Consider the following 11,848-nt stretch of genomic DNA (forward strand, 5'->3'; position numbering starts at 1 on the left):
ACTTTAAGTACCAATTTACCATCACCCACGTCAATTACAGCTCTAGCAGTGGCTAGGAATGGGTGCCCTAGAATTAAGGGTATTTTCACATCTTCATCCATGTCAAGCACAACAAAATCAACAGGGAATATAAATTTATCTACTTTTACGAGTACGTCTTCTATAATACCCCTAGGATATTTAACAGATCTATCGGCTAATTGAATACTCATCCTAGTAGGTTTAGGTTCCCCAAGGCCAAGTTGTTTAAACATTTTATATGGTATCAAATTAATGCTAGCGTCTAAATCAGCTAGTGCTTTTTCAGCATTCAGACTACCAATTAAGCAAGGGATAGTAAAGCTTCCTGGATCTTTCAGTTTGGTTGGTAGTTTGTTTTAGAGTATGGCTGAGCACTCCTCGTTGAGTTCTTAGATAAGTCCTCGAGCTTCCTTTTATTTGTTAGAAGCTCTTCCAAAAATTTTGGGTAGGTAGGCATCTTCGAGATGGCTTCAACAAAAGGTAAGTTGATATGTAATTGCTTAAAAAGTTCAAGAAACTTACCGAATTGTTCATCAATGCGATCTTTTTTTAATTTTGCTGGATAAGGAACTGGTGGTTTAGATTCCTCTGACACTAGTTTGTCACTATTTTTGGGTTTTTCTTCCCTCCTTTCGCTTTCCACGGCTTCTTGTGCTACTTCTTTTCAGATTCCGCTAACACTTTCCCACTCCTTAGTGTAACTGCTTTGACATGCTCTCTTGATTGTGTGTTACTAAGTAAATTTCCTAGTGGTCTTTCCGAGATCAGTTTGGATAGCTGGCTTATCTGAGTTTTGAGCCCTTGGATCGATGCTTGTTGATTCTTAAGTGTTGTCTCAGTATTTTGGAAACGAGTTTCTGACACCGAGATGAATTTAGATAAAATCTCATCAAGGTTCGGTTTCTTCTCTTGTTGATAAGGTGGCTATTGAAAACCCTGAGGATTTTGTGGCTTTTGATTCCCTTGACCACCCCAGGAGAAATTTGGGTGGTTCCTCCAACCTGCATTATAAGTATTACTGTATGGGTTATTTTGAGATCTAAAGTTATTGTTACCCATATAGTTGACTTGTTCCTCTTCGGTTGTAGGATTGAAGGATTGATATTCTGTATGCACACCTCCTCCACTTGAGTCACACCTCATTATTGGATGTACCTGTGTAGAACCAAGTAAACCATCAATCTTTTATTGAGAAGTTCTACCTGATTTGACAACATAGTAACTGAGTTGATGTTATAAACGCCTGCTGTTTTTGTTGGCATAGTCCTCATGACTTGCCACTGATAGTTACTCAGTGGCATTTCTTTAATGAATTCAAAAGCCTCTTCAAGTGTTTTGTTGTTGATGGTTTCTCCAACAGCTGCGTCAATCATCTGTCTTGTCGAGGGATTCACACCATTGTAGAACGTTTGAACTTGCAGCCATAGTGGTAACCCATGGTGAGGGCACCTTCGCAATAGATCCTTGTATCTCTTCTATGCATCGTAAAGTGTTTCTAAGTCCATCTGCACAAAAGAAGAAATATCATTACGTAACTTAGTCGTTTTAACCGGCGGAAAATATTTTAGTAAAAATTTTTCGGTCATTTGTCCCAAGTAGTGATAGACCCTCGTGGTAACGAGTTCAACCACTGTTTAGCTTTGTTTCTCAGTGAAAAAGGGAATAACCAAAGGTGAATGGCATCATCAGAAACGCCATTAATTTTGAAAGTATCGCAAAACTCCAGAAAATTCGCCAAGTGAGTTTTGGGATCCTCATCCTGCAAACCATCAAACTGAACAAACTACTGTATCATCTAAATTGTGTTAGGTTTCAATTCGAAATTATTCGTAGCAATAGCAGGTCTAACTATACTTGACTCAGTTCCTGTTAAAGAAGGTTTAGCATAGTCATACATAGTACGTGGAGCGGGATTTTGATTAGTCGCAATTGCATAAGGTAGCTGATTGCCGTGGTTTTTAGCCATCTCTTCAGTTGGGGGTTGAGTATCATCTTCTTGCTCATTCCCTGTGTATCTTAAGCTTCACCTTATTTCTCTTTGGTTTTTATGAACTGTGCGATCGATTTCTTCGTCAAAAAGTAATGGTCTCGATGGGTTTCTTCTAGTCATAAACTATAAAAACCTACCAAGAGAAAGAAAGTGTGGGTTAATAAATAAATAATAATAAAAAAATTAAATTGCAAGAAAAATAAATGGCTAAAGTAATAAAAATTAAGTGTTCCTATTATCTTAGTTCCCCGGCAACGGCGCCAAAAACTTGATCGCGAGGTTTCATGATAGGTTTTAAATATTTATAATTACTCATTCTTGAACTAACTATTATCGCGATGTAGGCAAGTGTACCTATCGAACAGCAGTATAGTTTGAGCAAGACCGGATTGTCGAACTCAAAGGAACTAAAACTACTAGTAATGACTGTCTTTTTATTATCTAGCCTAAGAATAATGGGATTTTGTTTTAACTAACTAATTATCTAAACTAAGAACTCACAGAGAAAAGAATTGAGGAATTGCTTTTGGGAAAAATCGATTGACTTGAGACAATACCTAAGGAAAAATCCACCTAGACCTTTCTTATTATCTTGGCTCTGAATCGGACAATTTATTCATTCAACTTGTTCTGTAGAGATCCCTAAGTTATGTTATTATCCCTATTCAAGACTAATAACGTCTAATCCCTAGATTGAATAACCGAGACTTTTCTCTAATTAACATTCTAGGGTTGCATTAACTCGATCTATGGATCCCCTTATTAGGTTTCACCCTAATCCGGCAAAATCTTGTCACCCTATTTCTAAGCATGCAATCAACTCCGCTTAATTATGACAATTGTACTCTTAGACAGGGTCTATTCCTCCTCTGAATAAGAGCATGTCTTGAATCAGTATCCTGGGATATCAAAATAAGAATTAAGAACACATAATTAAGAACAAGTTAAATATTTATCATACGATTCAGAAAATAATAACAAGATTCGTCTTAGGTTTCATTCCCCTTAGGTATTTAGGGGTTTTAGTTCATAACTAAATAAGAAAACATCTTAGAAGAATAAAGAATACAAAACATAAAGAAAACCCAAAACTCCTGAAGGGAAATTTAGGAGAGATCTTCTGTCTTGATGATGAATCCGGCTTTTGAGATGGATCAATCGGCTTCCTTGGAGTAATTCCTTACCCCCTATTCTCCGTCTCTCTTTTCTTCCTCCTCTAGGGTGTATTTATAGGCTTTGGAATGCCTAGAGGCCCTCAAAATTAGCCTTTTCCGAATTGGACTCAACTTGGGCTCAATAGGGACATGCCCGTGTACGATTACTTTAGGCTGTGTTTGAGTCTGTTAGGCTGGCACGGGCTTGTGCTATACCCGTGTGAGTCGTGCTTCGATTCTGCGAAATTGACACGGCCGTGTGGTCTGCTCGTGTAAGGAGGTCTAGGCCGTGTTGATTTCATACTTTGGCCTACTTTCTCTGTTTTTGGCCTGTTTCTCATTCCTTTCGCTCTCCTATGCTCTCCTAAGTATAAAACATGAAATTGAAGCATTAGGAGCATCGAATTCACCAATTCTAATGAGAAATCATCCATAAAATGCATTAAACATGGGGTAAAAATATGTATAAATTACGGTTTATCAATTGCCATTATTTACATTCTATTATCACACAAGACATTTTATTTTTTTTATACACAACATATATCATGGCCCATTTTAATGAGAGTAATTCACATTTTCTTAATTTCACATTTCACAAAAATATATCAAGGCTCGTTTCATCATTTTAGCCATGCCATATCTCATACAAGTTCATAACAAAATTTTCCTTAACAACCTATGTAAGATAAGTTCCATAAGAACTTACTTTTAAAGCACATAAATAGAGAAGAGCATGGAAGAGAGTAATGTGATGATTAGGGGTGAGCAAAACTTGATTCGATTCGAAAAATCAAAAAGGAATTCGAGTTTCAAGTTAATCAAATAGAGTTTTTTTAGTCAACTTGAATAAGTAATTTGATTTTCGAGTTCGAGTCGAGTTGAATTTTAAAATTCGAATAATTCAAATAATTTGAATGACTCAATTAATAGATTGGCACAAATACTCTTTTTGTCCCTATCAATTTTGAAAATAAGCAAATTGATCTTTCTCTCAACAAAATTACAAAAAAATCAAAATATTTTTAAAAATTCTAAAATTTATATTTTTAAAAATATATAAAATTCTAAAAGTCCAAAAACATATTAATAAAGTTAAAATTTTCTAAAATTTCTAAATAATAATTTTATAAGTTAATTAATTATTAAAGTTTATCAAAGTATCTTTTTTTCTTATTTTGTTTTGAAAAAGTTTTCAAATATATATGGTTTCAAATGTATGTGCTTTAGCATGGAATTAGTTATATTGTATGTAACACCCCTTGTCCAACCCGACCATCGGGTCTGAGCTACGAGATGCCACATTTATTGCCGGAGCAACTACGATCAAAGATACCATAAGTAAATCAATAAAACATACAAATATGTCATAAACGTATTCTCATTATGATTCGTAATGAAATTTTGAGCCTTAATTGAGCTTACGAAAGCTCTTTTATTGACCTGAGCATAAAATAGTATCAAATTATAATGTTTTAAAATTTTAGGGTCGATGTCATGATGTTACCAAACAGTTTATCACGTCATGTCATTAGACCACTCGACGTTGTGACATTACATACTGTCGATCAATGTTGAGATGAGGAAGATTGCTCGTCGGGACGTGGACTCTATTTTGGTAAATTTTAGGTCATTAGGTATCTATTTCATGTCAACCTCTCAAATTCTAAATTTGGTATATAATTGCACAACTTACATGCATAAAAACATACCCAAAACACCTACCAAACATTTTATGTTACCATTTCAAATCAACCAACTCAATATACCACAGTTTGACATCAAATCACATCAATTCAACTTATACAAAGTCAACATATTCAATCATGCATTTAACAATTTAATATAATCATTTTATCTTATCATTTCACATTCAAATTTTTCTTTCAAGTATGATATATATAGCTTATAACATTACCAAAACATACATATATAAGGATGTTAGCCTTCCCAAAATCGAACATTATCTAAGGTTCAAAATAAAGCTACCATTCTCAAGTTAACGAAAACTTAACACCTATATACATGTCACATAACCAAACTTTAGAACGTTCGAAAGATTACCTAATCAATAATAGGATAGTGTGTGCTTCTCGTCGATCTTCTAGACATGTTCTGCAAGTTAGCAATCTACAAGGAAAAAGAGAAGCAATGGAGTAAACAAGTAACAACACGATTTAGACCCTAATCGAAACGATGGTTTCGGGACCACGAATTCGAGTCAAAAATATTTAAAAATTATTTTTTGTTTTTATTATGTCTGAATTTATGTTTATGAAATTTTCGTGATTTAATTTTATCGTTTGAGTGTCTGATTTAATAAAAGGACTTAATCACGTAAACTAAAAACTTGATAGTCGAAAGCATAAGGACCAAATTGTTAGTGGCTTTCTAAGTTGGAGCTTTTATGTTGTAAATAACCCATTTAAGTTGGTAATGGCCGGTTTTCTCCTTGACTAATACATTTTATTATTAAATAGTAAAGGTTAATAAGGTAAAATAATAATAAGTTAATATAAATGATATAATATATGATAATTAAAATAGGTGTTCATATTATTATATCATTTCTGAAACTAAAACAAGAGAGAAAAAGAAAAGAAAACCTAGATTCGGCACTTTCAAGCTTAATTCAAGGTAAGTTCTAGCTTGAATTTTGATAATTTTTACGTTTCTGAGATCGTTGCTTCGAGTACTACAAAACCCATGCTTGAATTTTTTATTTTGATGAATATTTTGAGTTGTGCCATTGTTGAGAGCTTGTGATTTTTGTTGTTTGATGATGAAATATGAAAGATATATTTTAGATTAACATGTTTTTGATGATTTTGAGTAATTAGGACTAAATTGAAAAAATAATAATTTGAGGGACTAAAATGTGAAATAAATAAATTATATGGGCTTTTATTGATATCTGTACTATTCGACCTAGCTTGGGTATAGGGAAATTTTATGAATTTTGTGTTTTATGCAATAGGGACTAAATTGTAAAAAGTGTAAATGTCAGGGGTAAAATGGTAATTTGCCCATCTATGTGTTTTTGGACTAATTTGAATGAAAATATGTTTGAATGAGCTTAATTTGAATATGTCTAGATCAAGAACCAAAGAAATCGGATTTGGATCGGAGAAAAATGAAAGTTGTCGACTAGCCGCTCCGTTCCGTTTTATATTGTCCGAGGTAAGTTTATAAGAAAATTGATGTGTTTAATTGTAGTTAAATGCTAGATATATATGTTGTTATGAAATGTATGAATTTATATTGATTATGGATGAACATGAAAAGGCTTGACTACTACATTTCTAAATTCGTTTCGACCGAGTTACGATGTCCAAAAGCCCCGTATGAACCTTAGGAATAGTTAGGATACATATGTCATGACATAGGATTTCGATTTATGTGTGTGAGTAAGACTATGGCATCGATATGTGATTCTGATTTATGTGTGTGAGTAAGACCCTGTCAGGGATAGTGGCATCGATATGTGATTACATGTAAGACCACGTCTGGGACATTGGCATTGTACGATGTGTGTGATTATCCGAGTCAAGGACATTGTCATTGTACGATGTATGTGATTATCTAAGTGTCCTTCCAATTCCGAATGGTTCATAGGGCATCAATAAGTGGGGAACAAATATGTAAAATTAGCTAAGTGATCAAGTATGTATTAGCTTGGTACTTAATTGAAATAAAGTAAGTGAGTATTATGATATTAGTTAAAAATATGTGTAACATGAATGAAAAGTATATGTGAATATGACATGTGTATTTGGCCTTGTGAACAAGAAGTATGATTCTTGTTGAAATGATTTTTATTATGCATATATTTATGATTTTGCTTATTCAACCATTTAGTTAATGTATGTATATAAAATTTTATCTTGATTTAAGAGCTTACGTATACAAATGTATGTACATTAGGTTTTATAATGACAATTTGGCTTTTGAAAATTGAACAATGATTTGATGACTTAACCTTGTGAATATTCAGCCAAGGTAATGGTTATGTGTGCAGGTATATTATTCATGAAACTTGTAAGTTGAGAATAAGATTGATATTAATAATGTAACTTGGTTAGATAAAATGAGTTGATTACACCATCAGTTTGTTTGCTTGCTTATGACTTAGTTAGCTTAAATAGCTTATTGTGTGTGTATGTTAGTCTCTGTTTTATAGATTTTGGGTTCAAGTTACAAGCTCGGGGATCGTCAGCAAAGCCTATCACACTATCGACCGTTTTCGGTATTTTATAAGTTACATTTTGGAGCTATGGCATGTATAGGCTGGAATATGTTTTGGAATGTTTGACTTTAGTTTTGTATAAAGGCCATGCAAAAATGGCTAAACTTTTATTGTTAAATTTGGTTAGGTTAAGTTCGGTTTATGCTCACTTTGGTTTTATAGTTATGTGTCATGTATGTGTAATGTATGTGTTAGGTACCACGTACTTTGAGAATAGTTTGTTTACTATGTCTAAATTCGGTTTTATATGCTCTGTGTTAAATGTTCATGAGCTTAATAGTTGATAAATATTATATATGCTTCATGGATAAATTTGGCCGACTGTTTGGTATGTATTTTATGTTAAATGTGATCATTATTTTAGGTAAGCTGAATATATTATATATGTGCAACATTAATAGGTTCGATATGGTATAATGTATGGAAAACATATATGATTGTTTACTAGATTATATAAAATGAATGTTTGTGTTAATTTGGTTACAATGGAATTGCTATATGAGTTAGGTCAAGAATGTTAATAAGTAATCAATAATTTCTAAAAGTCCTAATATTGACTAATATTTTGTTATTGAACAAGTAATTTTAGATGTGTTAACTAGTATATGTAACAAGTGTATATTAAATAGTGTGAGCATAAAATAGTTAAATTTACTAAGACCAATTGTTTATAATTTAATGATTAAATAATATGTATAATCTTTAATGATGACTCACCTTAAATAGCATATTTAGAAAAGCATGTTCGTTACCATACGAATGCTTTAATATGTATCAAAGTGAAAGGCATGCATGTTTAAATTGCACATGACCTAAACCGTATAGGTAAGTACTTTAAGACAAGTATTATGGCTTGTTAAGTTTTGAGGACGTGATCATGGTTCGGTAGCTACATGTATAGATACATAAGTGATATTAGAAATATGTTTAGCCATGTTGATTATAGTTTAAACCGTACATATAAATACATTATAGATACTGTTAGTTGTAAAATTGAAATTGGTTGTGGCTTATATGTAAGGTGTATATGGATATATATTCTGAAACGAGAATTGATTACACTTTAATTATAAATGAGTTTGACTTGAGTGAATATATATATTAGTGTTTGAAATTTTGCCTTTGATCGGTAATGCTTCGAAAACCAGTCCGGCGATAGATACGGGTTAGGAGTGTTACATTTAATTGGTATCAGAGCTACGGTTTAGTCGATTCTAGGACTAACGTAGCACGTGTGAGTTTTGCTATACATGCCATAATATATACTACGATAGTGTGATGACTTCTGGCGTTTGAAAATGTGTTTTCATATAGTAAATGGATCCCGACAGAGCTGTAGCTAATGATGTCGAGAGCGTAGCGCCTGCTCCTGCGCAAGGGATAGTGCCAGTTGATTCTCGACCGATTTCGAGTAACTAGGAAGAAGAGGCTAGACAAGCCCTTTACCAAATGATGAATGACTAGTTTACTAAGTATGTCTGGACTAACCCAGCTACACAACAACCTCCACCTCCGACTTATCCATCTTTGATGCCTACTGTACCTCAAGTAAGTGATCCGAAGAGATTATATAAGCCACCTGTCGATAAAATAAAAAAATACGAGGCTAAAGAATTTAAAGCTACTGATGATGATGATGCTGAGTGGGCTGAGTTCTAGCTCAACAATACTATCCGTGTGTTTGATCAGCTATCCTGTACCCCAGATGAATGTTTGAAATGTGCTATATCTTTGCTTCGAGACACAGTGTATCACTAGTGGAATACCCTAGTATCAGTGGTTCTAAAAGAATGGGTGACTTGGGAATTCTTTCAGATTAAGTTTCGTAAGAAGTATATCAGCCAGAGATTTATTGATCAGAAGCGAAAAGAATTTCTGGAGCTGAAATAGGGTCGAATGATCGTCACAGAGTATGTGCAAAAATTTGTGAGACTCAGTTGGTATGCCCGAGAGTATGTTTCTACCGAAGCTATAATGTGTAAATGATTTGAAGATGGGCTGAGCGAAGACATTAAATTGTTAGTTGGCATACTTGAGATAAAAGAGTTCGTAGTACTGGTTGAGCGAGCCTGAAAAGTTGAAGAGCTCAGGAAAGAGAAAAGAAAAGCTGACTTTGAAGCTAGAGATGCACGTAAAAGAACTTCCGGTAAGTCATTCCAGTCGGTACCAAAGAAGTTCCGAGATGATTTCAATCGTTCCAAAGCCACTTCGGGTTATTCTAGACGAGATCAGAGTAGACCACCTATGAGCTCAAGAGCTACCTTAGTAGCCAATGTGGGGAATGTCAGATCAAATCAACTTGAGTGTAAACACTATGGTAAACGGCATCCCAAAAATTGCAGATTGCATGATCGGGCCTATTTTAAATGTTGATCGACAGATCATTATATTCATGATTGCTCAGTGTTAGCTGAAGAAAATCTAGTACAGAATACAAGATCGGGTAATACTGCAGCTCGGGGTAGACCACCCAGAAATACGGGTAATACGAGTGGCATTCAAAGAAGGACTAAAGATACAGCAGTCGGATCTGAGGCTCGTGCCCCTACCAGAGCCTATGCTATTCGCGCACGAGATGAGGCTTCATCCCCAGATGTCATTACTGGTACATTTACTATTTATGATACTAATGTAATTACATTGATTGATCCTGGTTTTACTCATTCTTATATGTGTGAGACATTAGTATTCAGTAAGACTTTACCTGTTGAGTCTATTGAGTTTGTGATTAGAGTGTCACACCCCTTGGGCTGGTGTGTTATGGTTGACAAAGTGTGTAAGAATTGTCCCTTAATGGTTTAAGATTCGTGCTTTCTAGCTGACTTGATGTTGTTTCCATTTGATGAGTTCGACATAATTTTGGGTATAGATTGGTTGACTTTACATGATGCTGTTGTGAACTATAAGGGAAAGACCATTGATCTACAGAGCTGGAATAATGAGATTACTCAGATTGAATCTAGTGATTTGAATAGGTTACCAGCAGTAATTTCTTCGATGTTAGCTCAGAAATATGTGAGAAAAGGCTGCAAAGCTTACTTTGCAAATGTGCTTGATAATAAAGTGACCGAAAGAAACATTGAATCAGTGCCAGCTATATGTGAGTATCCAGATGTGTTTCCTGAAGAATTACATGGTTTGCCACCTATTCGAGAGGTAGAGTTTGGTATTGAGTTAATACCTAGGATGACTTCGATATCCATAGCTCCGGATAGAATGGCACCTATAGAATTAAAAGAATTGAAAGCTTAGTTGCAAGAGTTGACAGATAGAGGTTTCACGTGACCGAGTTTCTCACCTTGGGGTGCACCAGTATTGTTTGTGAAAAAGAAAGATAGAACTATGAGAATGTGTATTGATTTTAGACAGCTCAATAAGGTGACTATAAAGAATAAGTATCCATTGCCACGAATTGATGATTTGTTTGATCAGCTGAAAGGGGCTATAGTGTTTTCGAAGATAGATCTGAGATCTAGTTACTATTAGTTACGAGTTAAAGACTCCGATGTGCCAAAGACTTTATTTCGAACGAGGTACAGACACTATGAGTTCTTGGTTATGCCTTTTGGACTTACTAATGCACTTGCTGATTTTATGGATTTGATGAATCAAATCTTCAGTCTGATTAGATCTTCAGACCATATCTAGATCATTTTATGGTTGTGTTCATAGATGATATTCTGATCTACTCTCGTGATGAAACTGAACATGCCAAACATTTGAGACTCTTGTTACAGAGTTTGCTAGATAAGCAGTTGTATGTGAAGTTTAGTAAATGTGAGTTATGGTTAAGTCAAGTCAGTTTTCTAGGCCATGTGGTATCAGCATTGGGTATTCGGGTTGATTCAAGCAAAATTTCAGCTATATTTGATTGGAAACCTTCGAGGAATGTTTCTGAAGTCTGAAGTTTTCTAGGACTTGCTGGTTACTATAGATGGTTCGTGAAAGGTTTCTTTATGATTGCAGCTTTGATGATGAAACTATTACAGAAAGATGTTAAGTTTGAATGGTTAGAGAAGTGCCAAAAAAGTTTTGATCAGTTGAAAACCCTTTTGACCGAAGCTCCAGTGCTAGTTTAACCAGAATCGGGTAAAGAATTTGTTATCTATAGTGATGCATATTTAAATGTTTTAGGTTGTGTTTTGATGCAGGAAGGTAAATTTATAGCTTATGCCTCGAGACAGTTAAAGCCACATGAAAAGAACTATCCGACACACAACCTAGAATTGGAAGCTATCGTGTTTGCATTAAAAATTTGGCGTCACTATCTGTTCGGTGAGAAATGCCATGTTTATTCTAACCACAAAAGCCTGAAATATTTGATGACTTAGAAAGATCTGAATTTGAGACAACGCCGATGGTTAGAATTGCTAAAAGACTACGAGCTTGTGATTGACTATCACCTGGGAAAGGCTAATGTTGTTGCTGATGCTTTAA

At 34.5% G+C, this 11,848-nt stretch overlaps 1 non-coding gene across 1 annotated transcript; it reads left to right on the forward strand.

Moving 5' to 3' along the window:
* The first annotated feature begins 1,452 nt into the window (after positions 1–1,452).
* On the forward strand, positions 1,453–1,559 carry LOC128284551 (small nucleolar RNA R71). The gene has a single exon (XR_008274975.1). It is a non-coding gene; the product is annotated as a small nucleolar RNA R71 (small nucleolar RNA).
* The last annotated feature ends 10,289 nt before the right edge of the window (positions 1,560–11,848 follow it).

This window comes from Gossypium arboreum, chromosome 11, assembly GCF_025698485.1.
Source record: "Gossypium arboreum isolate Shixiya-1 chromosome 11, ASM2569848v2, whole genome shotgun sequence".
NCBI lineage: Eukaryota > Viridiplantae > Streptophyta > Magnoliopsida > Malvales > Malvaceae > Gossypium > Gossypium arboreum.